We start from the raw sequence: 11,277 nt of genomic DNA on the forward strand, positions 1-11,277 counted from the left end.
TCGCCCACAGCGGCCGGCGAAGAGGTACAACATAACTGAGTCACAGCTGGAATCCGTCAAATCATACAAATTACTGTCTGAGACAGTTTGTAGGAGTATGAAATCGAGTGATCAGATAGATAAAGCAAGTGGTAGGCTCAGTTTATTGATTAAATACTAGAGAACTTCAGTCAGTGTGCAAAGTAAAATGGACTTGTTACGGTTCCAGAAACCTTCTCAAATCTCAAAATCTGTGATGTGTATATGCAGACAGAAGCGCCGAATGAAAATTTGTACCAAGGCCGGGATTTGAACTCGAGTCTCCTGCTCACTAGGCAGATGTGTTGACCACTAAGCCACCTGGGCATAGCGGCTTTGCACAACTGCTCGGACTACACTGTTATGCCTCTCTATCAACTGCAATGTTGTTAGAGTTTAGAGGAATACCAAGTGGACTGAGGCATGAATGGGAGTTTGGATGGAGGAACAAGCCACTGTGCCAGGGTGGCGTAGTGGTTATCGGATCTGCCTAGTGAGCAGAAGACCCGGGTTTGAATCCCGGCCTTGGTACAAATTTTCATTCCTTGCTTCAGTTTGCATATATTCATCAAAGTCTGAATAGTGATTTGTCTACAGAGGTCTCGTAGGACGCATCGTAGAATAGCGCTCAAGTGCTTAATACCCGTATCTAGCAGTGCTAAGACAGGACATTGAATGTAATGAAAAGACAGCATGAGAGGGCACACATTTGTATGACCCGTGTGAGAGGGCCACGGGGACTCTGAAAGAAATGAGTTGGCAGAGGCTTGAACATAGTGGTAAACTATCTTGTGGCAGCCTAATTAACAAAGGAAATTTCAAGAACCAGTTACGATTATACTATGATAACTCCCACAGGTATGGTGAAGACAAGATGCGACAAACAACAACGCGCACAGAGGTGTTGAAGCCATCATTCTTCCTGCTCTCCATACGGAAACGGATCGGGAAGAATCTCTTACAACTGATACAGTGGAAATACCCTCTGCCATGCTCCTCACTCTGGTTTGCAGGGTATGGATATAGACGCAAATGCAGATTCGGGAGGACGGCAGTTCAAATTCCCCAAAAGGCCATCCAGGTTTACGATTACCATTGTTTCCCCAATAGTCTTAAAGCAAATAGTTGAATCGTTCCTTTGAGAAGGACCTGCTGTTATTCATGCCTACCCTTCCGCAAATCCGAGCTTGTGCTCCGTTCTTCTGTCCTTTCCGACACATTCAGATATTGCGGAGAGATAGTTCAGTTCAGTAAACCGGAAATATAGGCTACTGAAACCAGAACAAGGGTGCCTAAAGCTACGATATAGAAGACAAGGAATGTTTACAACACGAACTCCGTTTCAAGACGTTGATTAACAGTCGATTTTGGGCACTCATCAGCGCATTTGTTGGCGTTCTTCCTATAAGATTCCGTCACATATGTGGTCGTTGTCGTTGTCGTCGTCGTCGTCGTCGTCGTTGTTGACTTCAGTCTGAAAACTGGTTTGATTCAGCTCAGCGTACTACTCTGCCCTTTGCTAGCCTCTTCATCATAGAGAAAATACTGCATCCTAAATCAATTTGAACCTGCCCACTGTAGTGACCCTTTGGTGTACCTATACAATTTTTGTCCCCCTCACTTCCGTCTATTACCAAATTGACGCTTCCTATATGCGTCCTTGATCTCTTCTTTTATTCAAGTCGTTCCATAAATTGGTTTTTTTCTTCAGTTTGATTCAATAGGGGAGAGTGTTGTACCTGAAGGACAGTGTATCTAAGAACACACAATGTTTCCTGGGCGGTGCGTCAATCTACTGGCTGATTTTAGAATCACATAAAGGAGCGCCCACGAGAAACCACAATAAGCAGCTTCCGGCATTTTTATGTTGTTTTAGTTGTTGTGAGACGTGAGGTTGTGTTTCATGTACCATTTCTAAATACACTGACGGAAAAAAAAAATCGCAACGCCAAGAAGAAGTTGTGGGACAAAAACGGAAATTGATAGGCGTATTACATCTGAAAGATGGTGTCTATTAAAATTACGCATCAGTTGCTTAATATTGGGGCTAGTAGTGCCACTATCAGGATGCAAACCACGTTTGCTTTAGATACACGGTCGTGAGCGTTAATTACCTTTGAGTTTGGACGTGGTGAGTTGATGTTAGTCGAGAATGCTTTTCAGGCGACAAAGACGCCATTATCAACACGTCAATGAGCTTGAACGATGTCGTGTATCAGCGCTTCGACGGTCTGGATGTTCCTTTAGTGATATTACAGGAAGTCTTGGCAGGAGTGTGGCCACTGTACGTGACTGTTGGTGGCAGTGGTCACGAGATCGTACTGTCGCAAGAAGGTTGGGCTCCGAACCGCCACCTGGCATACTGAGCGAGAGAGAGAAAAGACGACGCATCACTTGGGTGCATGGTACTGCACCTGCAACACCATTTTGAGCAGCATCTGGCACCACAGTAACACAAGGACTGTTACAAACCAATCACTTCAAAAACAACTCCGAGCCAGATGCCCTGTTGCATGCATTCAACTGACACCAAACCACCGCCACTTTAGTGGTGTTAAGCGAGAGCTCATTGGAGGTCAGGATGGGGATCCGTTGTGCTTTCTGATGAAAGCTTGTTCTGCCTCGATGCCAGTGATGGCCCTGTTTTGGTTAGAATGAGGTCAGCTGAGGGCCTACAACCAAACTGTCTGTGGCCTTGACGCACTGGACCTACACCTGATGTTACAGTCTAAGAGGCGATTTCGTATGATAGCAGGAGCACTCTCGTGGCTGTCCTACGAACCTGACTGCAAATTTGTACGTCAGTCTGGTGATTCGACCTGTTGTGCTGCCCTTGACGAATAGACTTCGAGGGGATATTTTCCAACAGGATAACGCTCGTCCACATACCGTTGGTGTAACCCAACTTGCTCTACAGAGTGTCAACGTGTTGCCTTACCCTGTTCGATCTACAGATCTGTGTCCAGTCGAGCTCATACGGAACAGTATCGGACGACACCAGTGTTATCCACGAACAGCATTAACCGTTGCTGTACTGACCGTCCAAGTGCAGCAGGCATGAAACTCCATCCCACAACGGACATCCGACGTCTGTACAACACAATGAAAGCACGTTTGCATGTATGTATTGAACATTCTGTCGGTTACACCGGTTATTAATGTACCAGCATTTCATAATTGCATTTGCTCATCTCCCGCTTAGCCGGCAGGTGTGGCCGAGCGATTCTAGGCGCTTCAGTCTGGAACCGCTACGATCGCAGGTTCGAATCCTGCCTCGGGCATGGATGTGTGTGATGTCCTTAGGTTAGTTAGGTTTAACTAGTTCTAAGTTCTAGGGGACTAATGATATCAGAAGTTGAGTCCCATAGTGCTCAGAGCCATTATAACACTTCAATTTACACTAATGAGCCAAAACACTATGACCACCGGCTTAATAGCTTGTCAGTCCATCTTTGGAATAAAATACATCACTGATTCTGTGTATAAGGAATCAGACAGTTTGTTTGTAGATTTAGATGTCTACGCGCAGGTCATGTAATTTGAGTAAATAACGGGCCCCTGATTTGCGTAAGCAGTTATGGCGCCCGATAGCAAACGATATTAGTTCCATAGGGTTTACATCAGGCGAATTTTGTTCCCGAGACATCAACGTGATTTTACTATAATGCTCCTCAAACCATGTAGCACGGGTTTGACTCCGAGACGCGGACCATAATGCTGCTGAAGGATGACATCGCCGTCATGGAGGACACCAAATATGAAGGGATGCAGGTGGTTCGCAGTTTTCAGCAAGTCTTCGATTAGTGCCACTGGTCCCATGCAAGAGTAGGAGAATGTGTCCCACAGCGTAATACTGATCCCAGTAGCCTGTGTCCGTGGCGCGCTGCAGATTTCGAGCCGTCGTTCACCTCGATGGCAACGTTTGTGAAGACAACCATCGACCTAGCATAGTGAAAATGTGGTTCACCCGAAGAGCTGACACATTTTCGTTGATCTACGATCGAAAAAATGTCGTTGTGTCAAAATGTGAACATGTAGGGGTGGTCTGCTGAGTAGTTCCATGTTCAACAAGGTACGGTGAACAGTGTGCTCCGATACACTTGTGGTCTTGCGACAGAGATGCCACGGATCACCATCTATCCTACTTTACAGAGCGGACAAGTCCCCGAACCACGCGTTCTGTGAAGCGTCGTGAATGTCCAACCATTTAGCTCCTGGTGGTAGTTTCACTGTCCTCCTACTTCTTTTCGCAGATACTCACGACAGTAGCACGTGAAAATTCGACCAGCTTCGCAGTTTCCAGAATGAGATTTTCACTCTGCAGCGGAGTGTGCGCTGATATGAAACTTCCTGGCAGATTAAAACTGTGTGCCCGACCGAGACTCGCACTCGGGACCTTTGCCTTTCGCGGGCAAGTGCTCTACCATCTGAGCTACCGAAGCACGACTCACGCCCAGTCCTCACAGATTTACTTCTGCCAGTATCTCGTCTCCTACCTTCCAAACTTTACAGAAGCTCTCCTGCGAACCAAGCAGAACTAGCACTCCTGAAAGAAAGGATACTGCAGAGACATGGCTTAGCCACAGCCTGGGGGATGTTTTCGAGATAATCGTTCACAGGCTCTGCGTAATAAAAATCTACCTTTTGTCCAAGTCGTTTATCTGAATGGATTTCACCGTTTGCAGCCCATATCTTCGCTAGGGTGTTCCCCCGTCCGTGTCTGCCCCGCTTGCATACGTTTGTTGCCGCGTCACGTGCCCGCAAAGCCACCTGGCGGCGTCCAACGCCGCGGTGTACAGAGATCATCAGATTTTGGTGTATCGGTGTTTAATGCGTGTTAAAAAGTTTCTTTTTTTCAGAGATGCTTTCCTTGTAATTCCCAGTCTCCATTTTATATCCTCTCTACTTTGGTCTTCGTCACTAATTTTACTGCCCGAATAGCAGAAACGACTTCTAGTGCCTTATTTTTGCACTAAATCCCTCAGCATCACTAGATTTCATTCGATTACATTCCATTTTCCTTCACTGCTTCGTCAGATTGACTAACATGTGGACTAGGGTAGAACCCTGTCTCACTCCCTTTTCGACCACTCCCCCCTTTTCAGACTGTTTAAATCTTGAAACTTCAGTCTGGTTACTCTACAATTTATATATAACCTTCTGCACCCTATATTTATCCCTGCTACCTCCAGAATTTCGAACAGTGCATTCCAGGTGCCATACTGATAGAAAAACTTGACTTTTGGGATTTAAACACATATAATTACTCATCTTCAGAATCGAAATTTCATGATTTTAAGCGGTACATCACCTCTTACAAGCTCATTTCATGAAACGGTACTGTGAAATTTATTGTAATTAAAGCCAAATCATTGGTTGACACACAGGCTAGTGATTAGGAGTTGAAAATAGTCTCCTCACGTAACGTTTACGGCCAAATTCTAGCGATGAAAACACATTCCGGCACGAAGGTTTGAACCAGCTACGTTTTAATTAGATGCTACCGACATTAATGTGATGAATCTACCTCGGGCATGGCGAAAGCTAATCAGGGTTTACGGACTGTCATAGCCCCGATTTATTCTCCTCCGTGGAATTTTTCTCACGTCTGCAGTGTCCAATTTCTTCAATGCCCATTGACTCTTCTCCGACGGTGTTACACAAGGGCGATGGACGGGAGCGCTGTTGTTCGCCACAGAAGAGACAGGCTCGCCTCCTAGTTTTACGACGACTAATTGCAGACACTAAATGTTTACGACGGCAGAAAGCACCCATCACATTGCTATAAAGAAATACAACTACTTAATTTCCCGCTGCAGTAAAACTCAAGATGATGAGCTGTTCGCGAATTATGTTGATTATGATATCTTCACCTGCAGCTGTATCTGATTCTGAAGCTCCATTCACCACACGCAGTTCAGAGTTGGCCGGTAAATTTATACATTCGCACTAGGAGGACGCAGTTGTATTTAGGGTGCAATAACAGTAAATGTGTTTAAACAGTGTAGCAGGCCTCGATAGTATGTCATTTTTACATCACTAGAAGTTTCTTTTATCACTTGTAGCTTTACACCTAACCGGTTGCTTTTATTGCACAGTAACAGAATATAACTCGGTATCAGTTGAAGCTTGAGTTGTAATTGGAAGCACACTGGAAGTATACCTTTACTGGAAGCAATACCGCCTCGCTAGCGTATCCTGAAGCTCTCAAGATCCATACAGAACTACGTCCAGTGGTCAGCATATGCGATCCTCAGCAGTTGATGCAGTTTACCTGGAAAAGTTCAAGCTCATATTAGAACGAGGCACAGGATGAATAACAATTGCTCTCTAGCTCTGTATTCTACTAAAAAAAGTGTTTATCATCTTTACATGCAGTCTAGTATACTATTCCCCTCACTCAAGAGAAAGTAATGTGAGGAATGTAATGAAGACTTAGTTACTGTGAAGATCACATGAGATGCCATACATAATACAGTTTAACACACACAGCCATGTGCGCATCAGGTTCTAAATATAGAATATGAAAGACCTTTTGTTACAGGTAAAGCAGCGTCAGTATTCGCTGTTGTTATCGCGAGCAGGAACGCACCACACGCAGCGATGTTTACGTGCACACATCTACATGTACAGTACTATTCAACCTGATATGCAAGATTTACGAAACACGCAAAATTTCCTCAGATTTCAAGAAGAATGTAATAATTAAAATTCAACGAAAATGTAAATACTGACAGCTGTGAACATTACCGAAATATCAGTTTAACAAGTCATGGATGCAAAATACTGACACGAATTATTTACAGATGGATCGAAAACTGGTAGAGTCGACACCGCGGAAGACCAGTTTGGGTCCCGGAAAATTGTAGCAACAAGCGAGGCAGTACTGACCCTACGACTTATCTTAGAAAATAATTTAAAGAACGACAAAATTACATTTGTAGCAGATGTATATATGGAGGAAGCTTTTAACAGTTTTGACCGGAATGCAATTTTTTTGAATTTTTGAAAGTTAGAAGGAATAAATTATCTAGTACTAGTACAGACACCACATCGATATTATAAGAGTTGTAGGAAGCAGTGGTCGAGAAAGAAGTGAAGCAAGGTTGCAGCCTATCTTCGATATTTTTAAGTCACTATATTGGGAAAGCTGTGAAGAAAACTGAAGCAGAAATTTGGCAAACTAGTTAAAGTTCAGGGAGAAGAAATAAAAGCTTTGCAATCTGCCGAAATGACACTGTAATTCTGACAGAGACGACAAAGGATTTCGAAGTGTAATTGAAGGAAATGAACATCTTGAAAGGAGGATATGAGATCAGCATCAATAAATGTAAGGCTAGTGTAATGCAATGTAGTACAATTAAGTCAGGCGATGTTGGGGGAATTAGATTAGGAAATGAAATGCTATAAGTAGTTGAAGAGTTTTGTTGCTCGGGCAGTGAAATAACTGATGAGAGCTGGAGTAGTGAGGACGTAAAATGTAGCCTGTCACTACCAAGAAAAGCGTTTCAAGAAATCAGACATCTACTAATTTCGAATACAAATCTAAATGTTAGGTCTTTTCTGAAGGTAATTGTCTGGTGGGCGAATTTGTACGAAAATGGGAAAGGAGTGATGATTATTTCTCCCACGTACACTTTTCTTAGATATTTTGAGAAGCACATTGTCACAATGACTTAACTTCGGACCGTCTCCACATCTTACGTTACGGCGTAATCTAAATATATTGTTCCATCATCACAGTATGAGTAACTAAAAAACAACGAATAATTCTCAAAAATATACTGATACGGTCTTTTTCCTTTATATTCGTATAAACAATATAGTCGCAAAATTCGTGAAAATTTTTACGATACACTTGTGCTTGTCCAGGAATATGTATCCTGTTACTGGAGCGCGTGGAGAGTATGTAGCATGGACCGCGCGACCGCTACGGTCGCAGGTTCGAATCCTGCCTCGAGCATGGATGTGTGTGATGTCTTTAGGTTAGTTAGGTTTAAGTAGTCCTAAGATCTAGGGGACTTATGACCTCAGAAGTTGAGTCCCATAGTGCTCAGAGCCACTTGAACCATTTAAACGTAGCGTGGAATACCTAGCTCACATTTACTGGCTCAGGATTAGAAACCGCTTCTGCGCGGATAACAATTACAAGTTTCCAAGCGTCGCGCCAGGCTAATCGTTTAACAGAAGGGTACTTCAGAGAAGTTACCGCTGACTTTCGTCGCGTGCCCTTACCCACACGCGGGCTCGGATTCACTCGACGTCTCGAATCGTCTGGGTCTGTTGTACGTCTCTATCGAATTGACGCTCCGATGTAAATCGTCGTTACATTCCATCGAGTCACTTCCTGCCTCTGGAGTTTCCCCCTTGAATGCGACGACAGTAAACCGTTAACCGCAGCTCCAATAAATTCTTGCTAGCATCGGACTTCGCGTGACAGGCAGCAGTGAAGGGGCGGAGAACGCAGCCACCCGTCTGCTTTATCCTACATCGTGTACTAGTGCGGTGTCGTCCCCATATCTTTTTATTATGGATTGCTGTCAGTGCCTAGTCGTATTGTCATATTCTCTCTTTTTAGTCTCATCTTTTTCTACCAGCTGCAGGCAGTTCTTTGCGTATAGAAATTTGTATGAGGTGAACACGAGGTGCATCGACAAAATTTCGTAGGTTCTTCAGGAATATTTTCTAAGTATTCTTGAGTAAGTGACCCGTGATTTCCGGTGGCTCTTTACATAGTAAGGAGTTTTCATTTGATTTCCTACCACCATTTCTGCACAATATCTACACGATTACTCCGCAATTCTCATTCAAGTACGTAGCAGAGCGTTCATCGAACCGCTTTCATACTATTTTCCTGCCGTTCTACCAGCGAATAGCACGTATGAAATATAAAAATTTAAGTCGTTCCGTGCGAGCTCAGATTCGTCCTATTGTGTTACGATGGTTGTAATTTATCGTAGATCGCTTGAGCAACGAAACGACTGGAAGAAAGCGCAGGTTATTCCCTTTTCTAAGAAAGAACGTAAGACAGATCCACACAATTATAGACCAATATCGTTGACGTCAATCTGTTGTAGATTTATGGAGAATATTTTATACTCAAGAATTATGCCATTCTTGGAAAATGAACATCCTCTGTATAAAAATCAACATGGATTCCGCAAACAGAGATCCTGCGAAACTCAGCTCTCTCTGTTCCTCCATGAGATCCACAGTGCAGTGGACAACGGCGCTCGTGTTAATGCCGTGTTCCTCGATTTCAGTAAGGCATTTGACAACATCCCGCATTGTCATTTAATGAAAAAAAATACGAGGTTACCGAGTATCGGAGCAAACCTGCTATTTTATTCAAGAATTTCTTGCAGATAGAATTCAACTCTTAACGCAACTAAATCGACAGATGTAAAGGTAATATCCGGAGTACCACAGGGATGTGTGATAGGACCGTTATTGTTTACAATATATATATATGATCTATGAGAAAGCGTCGGATGCTCTTTAATGCTGTCCGAAGATGATGCAGTTATCCATACCAAAGTAGCAACGCCAGAAGATAGTAAGAACGACCTGCAGAGAATTGATGAATGGTGCAGACTCTGACAGTTCAGTACTTTTGGAAATTAAACCCCCTAAGGAAAGGCATTTATTTCATTATGAAAGAATTTTCTAAGGCAAGTCTATAAGAATTTGTATTCGGCTTCTCTGCCAGAAATAAAAAAAACTACATGTTTCACTGTTTTTGGAAATTCAGCCTCTGAGGAGATGAAATAGGGGATGAAAATTTTTTAAAAAGACATATTTTGTTATATTAAAAAAATTAAAGGTATGAAAATTGGTATTTCACTTTTCGGTTAGATATAAAGAAATGTGTGTTAGGGAATGAAAGTTTCTTTGGAAACATCACCACATAACGCAAAAGGCATGTTTAACAAAAACCTTGAACTCTGGCTACGAAAATCGCTTTTTCGTCAGGAGTACATTCGGAAAAGACAATGTTTCTGTGATCATAATTAGTGTGAAAAGTTTAGAACGTGTTGCAAATTGTGAAAAACAAAAGAATTCGATTAAAGAAAAACAAAACGAAATCTGTGTAGGCCGTACAGTATACGCACCAAAGCAGGGGGCTCTAGGTTCAACTGGCTCAAATGGCTCTGAGCACTATGGGACTTAACATCTGAGATCATCAGTCCCCTAGAACTTAGAACTACTTAAACCTAACTAACCTAAGGACATCACACACATCCATGCCCGAGGCAGGATTCTAACCTGCGACCGTAGCGATCGCGCGGATTCAGACTGAAGCGCCTAGAACCGCTCGGCCACCGCGGCCGGCCAGAGGGCTCTAGGCTGCTGGCAGATAAACAGGAACTCTGAAATATAACTGAGGAGCCAGCACTTTTCTTTTCACTGTAGAAACGTCCTCTCAAATTTATTCAATTAAATTTAGATGACATAAGCGGAAATAGCATTAAGATACATAGTTATGGTTTATTGTTACTAGAGTATACAGATTCAGAATTCGTTGTCTTTTGTTAATTTATAAGTTAGCCTTTTTCACATCCCCGAATCTTCACCTTCTACATCTACATGATGACTCTGAAATCCACATTTTAGTGTCTGATTTGGCACAGGGTACGTTCAACGACTACCAGATTATTTCTGTTCCGTTCCACTCTTTAATAGGACACGGGAAAAGTGAGCACCCAAATCTTACGCTGCGAGGTCCGATTTCTCTTATTTTAACAGGATGGTCATTTCTTCCCATGCAGGAGGGAGGCAACAAAATATTTTGACACTCTGAGGAGAAAGTCAGTGATTGACATTTCTTGATAAGATCTCTTCACAAATAAAAATGTCTCTTATTTAATGACGGTTACCCCAACCCCATCATCTTGTGTGTGACAGTTTCTCCTGTATTTCACGACAATACAAAACGAGGTGCCCTTCTTAGAAATTTTTCGATCAGTTCCGCCAAATCTGTGTGACAAGGACGCCGTACAGCGTAGCCAGCAGTATTCCACACGAGGAGCGCCAAGTGTTGATTTGTTGCACCTTATCGGTGTTCTGCTAATAAAGCGCGGTAGTTCATCTCCCAGACAAGTTTCTTTTTTGAAACTTCCTGGCAGATTAAAAACGTGTGCCGGACCGAGACTCGAACTCGGGACCTTTGCCTTTCGCGGGGATGTGCTCTACCAACTGAGCTACCCAAGAACGACTCACGCCCCGTCCTCATAGCTTCACTTCTGCCAGTACCTCGTC

The 11,277-nt window shown here is 43.2% G+C and overlaps 1 non-coding gene across 1 annotated transcript; it reads left to right on the forward strand.

Moving 5' to 3' along the window:
* Positions 1 to 477: 477 nt before the first annotated feature.
* Positions 478 to 549, forward strand: Trnat-agu (transfer RNA threonine (anticodon AGU)). The gene has a single exon. It is a non-coding gene; the product is annotated as a tRNA-Thr (tRNA).
* The last annotated feature ends 10,728 nt before the right edge of the window (positions 550 to 11,277 follow it).

The sequence above is a fragment of the Schistocerca cancellata genome, chromosome 12 (assembly GCF_023864275.1).
Source record: "Schistocerca cancellata isolate TAMUIC-IGC-003103 chromosome 12, iqSchCanc2.1, whole genome shotgun sequence".
Classification (NCBI taxonomy): Eukaryota; Metazoa; Arthropoda; class Insecta; order Orthoptera; family Acrididae; genus Schistocerca; species Schistocerca cancellata.